The sequence below is a fragment of the Trachemys scripta genome, chromosome 1 (genome assembly GCF_013100865.1).
Source record: "Trachemys scripta elegans isolate TJP31775 chromosome 1, CAS_Tse_1.0, whole genome shotgun sequence".
NCBI classification, from domain to species: domain Eukaryota; kingdom Metazoa; phylum Chordata; order Testudines; family Emydidae; genus Trachemys; species Trachemys scripta.
Genome location: NC_048298.1, coordinates 143,144,431 through 143,155,970, shown reverse-complemented (window position 1 = coordinate 143,155,970; position 11,540 = coordinate 143,144,431).

Sequence of the window (11,540 nt, the reverse complement as noted above, 5' to 3'; positions counted from 1 at the left end):
CGTTAGAGGTGGTATGGCAACACCCATTTTTTCATGTTCTCTGTGTATATATATCTTCCTTCTGTATTTTCCACTGCATGCATCCGATGAAGTGGGTTTTAGCCCATGAAAGCTTATGCTCAAATAAATTGGTTAGTCTCTAAGGTGCCACAAGTACTCGTTCTTTTTCCTCACATTGGAGTATCTCATAGCCCTGTAGCTAGGGCACGCACCCAAACAGTGGCAGAGCCCTGTTCAAATCCCTTTTCACCCTCAGGTGGAGGGAAGACTTGAACTGGGGAGTCTTCCACCTCCCAGGTGAGTGCCCCAACCACTGGGCTAAAAGTTTTGAGGAAGCCCCTCCTTCTCTTTCCTCACCACCCCACCTCCCAACCTCTTTTGTGTGAACTCCATCTGAGCATGCCTATTGGATCAGGCTCACCTGTGATCTAGGGGGTCGAATGCCTATCTTCTCCCGGTTTGTGAATGACTCTGGGGCTTCGGTGGAAGATAGGTGCCTGGGTACCTGGAGTGAGGCAGCAGTGTGCATGCCCACATGCACAAACATAAGCACCCAGGGAATTTTTAATGCAAAAACATAGGCGCCAAGTCACTTTTAGTATCAGAGGGATAGCCGTGTTAGTCTGGATCTGTAAAAGCAGCAAAGAGTCCTGTGGCACCTTATAGACTAACAGACGTATTGGAGCATGAACTTTCGTGGGTGAATACCCACTTCGTCAGATGCAAGTCAGTTTTAGGCACCTATAGGGCTTGGCAGAAGTTTTGTGCATCACACTGGTCCCAAAAATGGGACTTAGGCACCTAACTCCTTTTATGCATTCAGGCCCTGACCATTTATTTTGGTGCTAGAACAGACCCCTGGGATAACCCATTCATGACTCATGCTGCTTGAGTAGAGCGGCACACTCTTCTTCAAGGCAGGGGATGTACACAGGGTGATAGCCAGGTGGAATGGCTCTGGTGGCTGCTTTGTAGATGGCTCTACAGAAACGCCAGTAAGCCTGCTCTGTTGGGATGTGGTGGGGCAGTATTGTTACGACACTCCATTCTAGTGTCTTGCTGTATTTCTCCCAGTTGGCTTTGTGCAGGTTCCACCGCTGCTGCTTTGTGCTCATGACAATTGGTAGCCGAAGACCAATATGAATCAGTGACTGTCTGTGCTGACTGTGTGGAAAGTTGTGCAAGACTTGACATGATGCTGAATGTGGGTTGCTGTGTACTGAACTGACCCAACATATGTCAGGTGAGTAGATGCAGTTCCATCTAGAAGAAGGGATTGTCAGGAACAAATCATGCCAAACCAATCTGATTTCCGTTTTTGACAGGTTTACTGGCCTAGTAGATAGTGGGGAAGCTATAGACATGATATATCTTGATTTTAGTAAGGCTTTTGATTGAGTTCCATGTGGCATTTCCATAAGCAAACTAGGGAAATGTGGCCTAGATGAAATTACTACAAAATGGGTGCACAACTGGTTGGAAGACAGTACTCAAAGAGTAGTTATCATTGGTTCGCTATCAAACTGGGAGGCCATATCAAGTGGGGTCCCACAAGGGTCTGTCCTGGATCTGGTACTATTCCATATTTTCATTAATGGCTTGGATGATGGAGTAGAGAATCTGCTTGTAAAAGCTGCAGGTGACAACAAGCTGGGAGGAGTTGCAAGCATTTTGGAGGACTGGATTAGAATCCAAATGATCTTGATAAATGGAGAATTAGTCTGAAATCAATAAAATGAAATTAAATAAAGACAAGGTGTCATGAACATACAGCTAAGGGTGGCATAAAATCCCTCCTTTACCTGTAGAGGGTTAAGAAGCTCAAATAACCTGGTTGGCACCTGACCAAAAGGACCAATAAGGGGAGAAGATACTTTCAAATCTTTGGGGGAAGGTTTTTTGCTTTGTGCTGTGTGTGTCGTTGTTCTCTCCGAGACAGAGAGAGACCAAGCAAGTAATCCAGCTCCTACTGAAATGATAAATCTAATATTACAGAAATAGTAAGTAATAGCAAGGAAATGCGTTAGATTATCTTTTGTTTTAGCTTATGAATTTTCTTGCAGGACTTAACTACTCTGCCTCCAGGCAAAAAAAAAAAAAAAACTCCAGCTGCTCTCATCTAAAAAAAAAAAAAAAAAAAAAAAGTGTCCTTTTAAAAAAACACCTTCCTGGCTTTCAAGCAGCCAAAAGAAAAAATGAAATGTCCTTTTAATATCCTGAGGTCTGTGCTTCTGGTTCAAAATGATCCCACCATGCTGCCACCATATCAGGGTTTCCTCCCCACTCTGAACTCTGGGGTACAGATGTAGGGACCTGCATGAAAGACCCCCAAAGCTTATATTCAATCAGCTTAGGTTAAAAACTTCCCCAAGGCACAAATTCCTTGTCCTTGGACGGTATCGCTGCCACCACCAAGTGAGGTAGACAAAGATTCAGGAAAAGGACTACTTAGAGTTCCTGTTTCCCCAAAATATCCCCCACAAGTCCCTTCACCTCCTTTCCTGGGGAGGCTTGAGAATAATATACCAACCAAATAGGTAAACAAGGTGAGCACAGACCAGACCCTTGGGTTTTTCGGACCCTAAAAACCCAATCCGATTCTTAAAAACAGAACTTTATTATAAAGAAAAAAGTAAAAGAAGCACCTCTGTAAAATCAGGATGGAAGGTAATTTTACAGGGTAATAAGATATAAAACACAGAGGATTCCCCTCAAGGCAAAACTTTAAAGTTACAAAAAACAGGAATAAACCTCCCTCTTAGCATAGGGAAAATTCACAAGCTAAAACAAAAGATAATCTAACTCATTTCCTTGCTATTACTTACTATTTCTGTAATATTAGATGTATAATTTCAGTAGGAGCTGGATTACTTGCTTGGTCTCTCTCTTTGACACAAGAGCAAAGTCATACATTTAGGAAGGAAAAATCAAATGCACAAATACAAAATGGGGAATAACTGGCTAAGCAGCAGTAATGCAGAAAAGGATCTGGGGGTTATAGTAAATCACAAATTGAATAGTAACTAACAGTGTGAAAAAGGCAAATGTCATTCTGGGGTGTATTAACAGAAATGTTGTATGCAAGACACGGCAGGTAATTGTCCTGTTCTTCTCAGCACTGGTGAGGCCTCAGCTGGAATACTGTGTCCTGTTCTGGGTGCCACACTTTAAGAAAGATGTGAACAAATTGAAGACTGTTATCATGCCCCCCCCTCAGCCTTCTCTAGACTAATCATGGCCAGTTCTTTCAAGCTTTCCTCATAGGTCAGCTCTTCTAAACCTCTTGTCATGGTTGTTGCCATCCTCTGAACTATTTCCAAATATGTAAAAGGTTGTTATAAAGAGGACTGTTATCAATTGTTCTCCATGTCTACTAAGGTTAGGACAAGTAGTAATTAGTTTAATCTGCAGCAAGGGATATTTAGGTTAGATATTAGGAAAGACTTTCTACCCATAAGGGTAGTTAAGCTTTGGAACAGGTTACCAAGGGAGTTGTGGAATCCCTGTCATTGCAGGTTTTGAAGAACAGGTTAGACAAACACCTGTCAGGGCTGGTTTCATTTACTTGGTCCTGCCTCAAAGCGGGGGATGAACTAGATGACCTCTTGAGGTCCTTTTCAGCTCTTCATTTCTATGATTCTAATGTGATACTTTTCAGTTTGAAAAGTCCAGATGTTAAACCCTAGTAACTCAGGATTGCCATCAGTTTGTAAATCTCAAGCTTCATAATTATTGATCTTGACAATATGTTCTGCTATTATAATGTCTCAGTTCAGCAAACCACCCTTGCATGTTGGAGTCTGTTTACTTTCCCATTGGGAATCCCTGAAGCTTCACTACTTGTTTCCAGGCAAACTGGTTTGTATTGTCTATTCCCCAGACACCCAGCCAATACCTTTATCTGTTTACATCAGTCTATCCTGAACCCACTCCCTGAAAGCACTAGTTCAGCAAAGCACTTAAAAGCATATGCCTAATTTTAAGCACATCAGTTATTCATCTCTCTTCAGCAAATCACTTGAGCATAGATTTAAGGTTAAGCATAATCTGATTTGATGCTTTACATTTACGTAGTGCTCATTCACCCGTGGCTCTCAATGTGCTTTATGATTGTGGGTATGCAGGAAACACTTCTCCTGGTTTTAAAATCTCAAACTTTTTATACATATTTTTTGTGAAGAGCTACAGAGAAAATTGTGGGGAGGATCCAGATGCAACCTATATCCCCAGACTGCCTATGCTGTGATCAGGCGTCAGGCATCAGGGTCAAGCTCTAAAAGTTTATTAATAAGAATTTATTAGACATTTGGATTGGCTCTGGAGAGTGAGCGAGTCTTGGCTTGTAGGGAACTGCTCAGCATCAGAACTGAATTGCACAAGCTTATGCTGCTCATGTTTCAGAGCTGTGTAGTCTGGCTCACAAGAATTGAAAAAGAATGGCCAGAAAGACACCCCTCCCACAGTATCTTGTAGCTTAGAGAAAAGTGCACTGGCATAGGTGTTGGAACAGGGGTGGGCAAACTTTTTGGCCCGAGGGCCACATCTGGGAATAGAAATTGTATGGTGGGCCATGAATATTCACAAAATTGGGGTTGGGATGCAGGAGGGGGTGAGGGCTCCGGCTGGGGGTGCAGGCTCTGGGGTGGGACTGGGGATGAGGAGTTTGGGGTGTAGGAGGGTGCTCCGGGCTGGGACTGAGGGGTTCGGAGGGTGAAAGGAGGATCTTGGCTGGAGAGGGAGTTGGGGTGCAGGGGGAGGCGCAAGGGTGCAGGCTCCGGGCGACGCTTACCCCAAGCAGCTCCCGGAAGCAGCGGCATCTCCCTTCTCCAGCTCCTACGCAGAGGCATGGCCAAATGGCTCTGTGCGCTGTCCCGTCCACAGGCACCGCCCCTGCGGCTGCCATTGGCCACGGTTCCTGGCCAATGGGAGCTGTGGGGATGGCTCTTGGGGCAGGGGCATGCCCATATACCCATGCCCATACCCCCTGGATGCCCATATGCATAGGAGCTGGAGGGGGGCATGCTGCTGCTTCTGGGAGCCGTGTGGAGCAGCCCCCAACCCTGCTCCCTAGCAGGAGATCGAGAGCCGGATTAAAACATCTGGCAGGCTGGATCCAGCCTGTGGGCCGTAGTTTGCCCACCCCTGTGCTGGAACTAGGGTGCTGCCGCACGCCCTGGCTTGAAGTGGTTCCCATCATATCCAGGGTTTACAGTTTGGTTCAATAATTCTCAGCACCCTCGCTATAAAAATTGTTCCAGCACCCCTGTGCACTGGATTAGGCACCACCAGGAGTTCATGCTTCTTTTACCTGCCCTACAAATTTCCAGGCAATCGTGTATTGACCAAGGCCTCATATCCCTGTTCTTCAAGACAGACATCTATCACTCTCCCTAATTTATATATGAGGAAAGTGAGTCAGTTCAGCTAAAGGTGGGAATAGAACCCAGGACACGAATATAAGTAGAAACCAAGTCTCATTTACTTAGCAATATTGCTTCTGGAAACGTAGGTACTAATTAGAACATAAGAACGGCTATACTGGGTCAGACCAAAGGTCCATCAAGCCCAGTATCCTGTCCTCTGACAGTGGCCAATGGCAGGTGCCCCAAAGGGAATGAACAGACAGGTTATCATCAAGTGATCCATGTGCTGTCACCCAATCCCAGCTTCTGGCAAAGAGAGGCTAGGGACACCATTCCTGCCCATCCTGGCTAATAGCCATTGATGGACCTATCTTCCATGTATCTATCTAGCTCCCCTTTGAACCCCGTTATAGTATTGGCCTTCACAACACCCTCTGGCAAGGAGTTCCAAAGGTTGACAGTGCGTTGCGTGAAAAAGTACTTTCTTGTGTTTGTTTTAAACCTGCTACCTATTAATTTCATTTGGTGGCCCCTTGTTCTTGTATTATGAAAAGGAGTAAATAACATTTCCTTTTGTTGCCCCTTTCTGAACGTTTTCCAATTCCAATATATCTTTTTTGAGATGGGGTGACCATATCTGCACACAGTATTCAAGTTGTGGGTGTACCATGGATTTACATACAGGCAATATCATATTTTCTGTCTGATTATCTATCCCTTTCTTGATGATTCCCAACATTCTGTTTGCTTTTTTGACTGCCGCTACACATTGAGTGGATGATTTCAGAGAACTATCCACAATGACTCCAAGATCTCCTTCTTGAGTGTTAACAGCTAATTCAGACTCCATCATTTTGTATTTATAGTTCAGATTGTTTTCCAATGTGCATTACTTTGCATTTATCAACATTGAATTTCATCTGCCATTTTGTTGCCCAGTCACCCAGTTTTGTGAGATCCCTTTGTAACTCTTTGCAGTCTGCCTGGGACTTAACTATCTTGAATAGTTTTGTATCATCTGCAAATTTTGCCACCTCACTGTTTACCCCTTTTTCCAGATTGTTTAATAATATGTTAATTAGGACTGTGCCCAGTACAGATCCCTGGGGGACACCACTATTTACCTCTCTGAAAACTGACCGTTTATTCCTACCCTTTGTTTCCTATCTTTTAACCAGGTACCAATCCATGAGAGAACCCTCCCTCTTATCCCATGACTGCTTATTTTACTTAAGAGCCTTTGGTGAGGGACCTTGACAAAGGCTTTCTGAAAATCTAAATACACTATATCCACTGGATCTCCTTTGTCTGCATGCTTGTTGACCCCCTCAAAGAATTCTAGTAGATTGGTGAGGCATGATTTCCCTTTACAAAAACCATGTTGACTATTTCCCAACAAATTACGTTCATCTACGTGTGTGACAATTTTGTTCTTTATGATAGTTTCAACCAATTTGCCCAGTACTGAAGTGAAACTTACTGGCCTGTAGTTGCCAGGGTCACCTCTGAAGCCCTTTTTAAAAATTGGCGTCACATTAGCTATCCTCCAGTCATTTGGCAAAGAAGCTGATTTAAATGATAGGTTACAGATGACAGTTAGTAGTCCTGCAATTTCACATTTGAGTTCCTTCAGAACTCTTGGGTGAATACCATCAGGTCCTGGAGACTTATTACTGTTTAGTTTATCAATTTGTTCCAAAACCTCCTTTAATGACACCTCAATTTGGGACAGTTCCTCAGATCTATCACCCAAAAAGAATGACTCAGGTTTGGGAATCTCCCTCACATCCTCAACAGTGAAGACCGATGCAAAGAATTAATTTAGTTTCTCCGCAATGGACTTATCGGCTTTGAGTGCTCCTTTAGCATCTCGATCGTCCAGTGGCCCCACTGGTTGTTTAGCAGGCTTTCTGTTTCTGATGTATTTAAAAAAAAAATTGCTATTACTTTTGGAGTCTTTGACTAGCTGTTTTTCAAATTCTTTTTTGGTCTTTCTAATTATATTTTTACACTTCATTTGCCAGAGTTTATGCTCTTTTCTATTTTCCTCATTAGGATTTGTCTTCCACTTTTTAAAGGATGCCTTTTTGCCTCTCACTGCTTCTTTTACTTTGTTGTTTAACCACTGTGGCTCTTTTTTCTTAATTCTGGCTTTGGTTGCCTGCATGCTGAGAGACCCAGCTGAATTTCCCTGGGCAATAGTTACCCCTGTTAAGTGTACTGCCTGCATGCTGTGAAGGTAACAGTGGCTGTAGGAAGAAGAAAAGATGACCCTGTGTTTAGGGTCACATCCTAGGACCCAGAAGAAATGGGTTCTGGCCTGTGCTGTACTTCACCCTGACAATGTGATGGCAGCAAGAGGCCCTGTGGTGGAGGTGAGGGTGAAGGGCCGGTGAGAAGCAACTATGAAGAAAATCATAGATTTTTCAGTTTCCTATTGCAGGCAGTATTTCCCAGATGGGCATGTTCCTAGTATCAGACTGTTTGCCATATGTATTAACAGGCAGAAAATCTTCTGTGAATTGGGTTGCATATTTTTGTGCCCTGGCTGAAAGAATCTAGCATAATCTTCCTGCCTAGTTGATTACTTGAGCCAAAACCCAACCCCAGCATCTCGTTCACCCAACTCCTTCCCTGCACCCTGTTTGGTATTCTCTAATGTACATTGCACTTACTCCTGTTTTACTAATTCTCCAGTGACCAGCAATCTGTCGGTCAGGAATAATATTCCAAACTCTCTTGTCTTAAGTGAGGAAAGTGTCTTTCTGAAAGCCCAGGTCCTGACCCCAATCTCACATCATTTTTACACTGGTATGTTTCCATTGTTTCTGTGGAGTTTCTCTTGATTTACATCAATGTACATGAGATAGGCTGACTGTCCACAGCTCCACAGGCTGGTGGGATTTTTGATCTTCGTTCCCTGGACATGTGATCTGTTTCCTGCCTCCTCACCCAGCCCATAGATGCATGGGGTCCCCAAGACCAAGAAACACAGAGTCCCTTCATGTGCAATGTGCCCAGAACAAGGGGCACACTAGCTCCATGTCGGAGAAGGCAGCTCGTTTTATTTGCTTTTAAATACTACTGAATTTAAAACAGGAAAGAGGAAAAATGGTTCATTTTAATGGAGAATGGAAAGCCCTGTTTCGTGTTCATCACGGCAAGAGCTCAGCCTGCCTTACGGCTCCTAGGGGGTGCCTCTTGGCACACAGAGGGATGTCTCCTCTCCAGCACCTTACTTCCTGCTTCTTTATCACCATCCTCACCTGCACTTGGTTGCCTGTACCAAGAGATGTGGAGTGACCAAAGGTAAGTACTGGCTTTAACCCAGACAGGTGCCTCTTTCTTATTTATCTAAAGATGCAGAAATAGCATCTGATGGCCAGAGTAGAAATGTCTACCTAGTTCAAGATGGGAACTGGCTTGTTCCCTGCCCTCCTTCTTGGCTTGGTCTCAGCCTTTTGCAAGAAATCATAGGAGGAGTCTGCTGGTCCGGATTGCTGGCTGTAGGCTTGTGACTAATACTTTTATTATTAATAGTGGAATAAATTGTTCCAAAAATCAGGGGGTGGCAGCCGAAGGAGCTGGCTCCACAGATGAGCTCTGTTCCCTTTCTCCTAAGGACCACTTGGAGTCCTATTCCCCCAAAATATTCCCCCAAGCCCTGCACCCCCTTTCCTGGGGAAGATTTGAGAATAATATCCTCACCAATTGGTACAGGTGAACACAGACCCAAACCCTTGGATCTTAAGAACAAAAATCAATCGGGGTCTTAAAAGAAGAATTTTAATTAAAGAAAAGGTAAAAGAATCACCTCTGTAAAATCAGGATGGTAAGTACTTTACAGAATAACAAAAGATTCAAAAACACAGAGGATTTCCCCTCTAGGCAAAACTTTAAAATTACAAAAACAGGGATAAACCTCCCTCTTAGCAGAGGGAAAATTCACAAGCTAAAACAAAAGATAATCTAACACATTTCTTTGCTATTACTTACTATTTCTGCAATATTAGATGCTTAGTTTAGATATGGCTTAGAGGGATGTATTTTCCCTGCCTTGGTTCCTTGTTGACACCAGGAAACAGACAAAAACCCTTCCCCCACAGATTTGAAAGTATCTTCTCCCCTTATTGGTCCTTTTGGTCAGGTGCCACCCAGGTTATCTGAGCTTCTTAACCCTTTACAGGTAAAAGAGGAATTAACCCTTTACAGGGCAAAGAGGGATTGTATGCTACCCTTAGCTGTATGTTTATGACAACATTATTCTAGAAGCACAGGGAAGAGAAGCCTGAGATGCAGCTGTCAATGCCAGTCCTGCCTGCCAAGAGATCCCGGAAGTCTGCCCAGTATAACCTCTTCCCTTGAGACCTTCTAGCAGGCGCAGAGTACTTGGGAACTGGGGCAGTAGTCCAGGCACAAACCCTCTTTCTGAGGTTTCAGGATGGTCTTCCTTGTGGTGTCCGTCCACGCCTCACTGCTCCTGCTGCTGAGCTTTCCCTCAGGTGAGTGGATGAGGGTAGAGACAAGGGTGTTTTGTGTTTTCTGAGTTCAGATGAAATGCTCATGAGGCATTTATGCATTTGCCTGAATGTCTAACCATTGAAATATATGGAGACATTGCTATTTCAATGTGCAGCTGAATGATCACATCCAAGTTAGGAGGGAAAATGAAATTATCTTCACAGACACTTAGAATCACAGATGTTAGTGAGGTAAAAGACCTATTAGGTCATAGCTAGTCCATCCCCATCTGGGCACCATGGCAAGATTATGCCCTATAGAATATTTTTTTAGTCTTTGTCCTGTCTAGTTTTCAATGTAACAAGCAAAGGGGCTTCCACCCCTCTTCCAGGGAGACTATTCTACAGCCTCAGACATCTCACTGTCAGAAAGCATTTCCTGAGATTCAGCCTAAATTTTGCTGTGTTTAATTTCACCCAGTTTCTCCTAGTTACACCATTGTATATCACCAGAGATGATCTCACTTCCTTTTAGTGTTTGCGCCTTCCTACTACCATGGTGGGTTGTTTACTGGCAAATGGACAGTTCTATGAATATATTGGAATATGGGTAGTTCTAAATTATTGTTAGTTTTTAAAATGTTGTAAAGTACTTGGAATTAAGAAATGCACGATAAATATCATAATAAATAAATGCTTTCGGCAGGCTGTTACCATGACTCACCTTACAAATTGCTTAGCCCAGGAAAAGACTTTGTTAAACTGGAGTTAAGATTATAAGGTTGCACTGATAAATTAACAAACAAACCAACTTAGAACATTATAGTTTTCTAACAACCCAGTGTTGGAAGGCCAGACAATTCTACAATACGAGCATGGTCAAAAAAAAATCTAAATGCATGAAATGATGGGAATTATGGCCAAAGTATCACAAAAAACTTTACCTCTGCCCCCACCCATTCCAAATGGTAAGCATCTGGAGTCAGCCTGTCTCCTGTGATACTTGTGAGCCTCCATCTAGTGTTTAGAGAGCAGGAAGAGTCAAGTTTGGTATCTGGTCATCTGTGGTTTTGAGATTTCTATAAACACAGTAGATAAAGTAGGCTGTTTTATGAGTAGGGTGACCATGTGTGTCTGGAAACTAGAATTGTCCCTGTTTTCAGAGTCTGTCTCTGACACTTCACTCTTGTCCTGCAGCCCCCTTAGGTAGGCAAGAAGATGTGTAAATCTACTCCAGGGAATACTGCTGGTACAGGTGGCTCCTATATCCCATAGCAACCTCATTCACAGGGAGTGTTGTGGATCTGGGCTGAAGGCAAATGGGAAGGGTGGGTGGCAAGAGCAGACCAGCATCTTGTGGTTCATAGCCCTGGCAAAGCCTTCTAGGGGCTACTGAAGCAGCAGTGTGACTTGGGCTGCCCTAACCTGCATCAGGGACCACACTGGGCCCTGAACAGGGGAGATGCAAACTGCCTCCCCTCTGGCCCTGCGCTGGGATGAATGAATCCCTCCCCCCAAGTGTTTGCCAATTTTGGTAACCGATGCAGACTGGCGCCCTGAAGGAGATGCTGAGCTGGAGAACTTGACCTGCCCTTACCCACCCTTCCTATCCTGCTTGTTTCCCGCTACTCCCAACCCAGTAAGGAGGTGCCCTTAGAAACCAGAAAGCTGCCAGTTTTGGAGGCCCAGCCTAGCCTCTTACCAGCTTACAAACCCC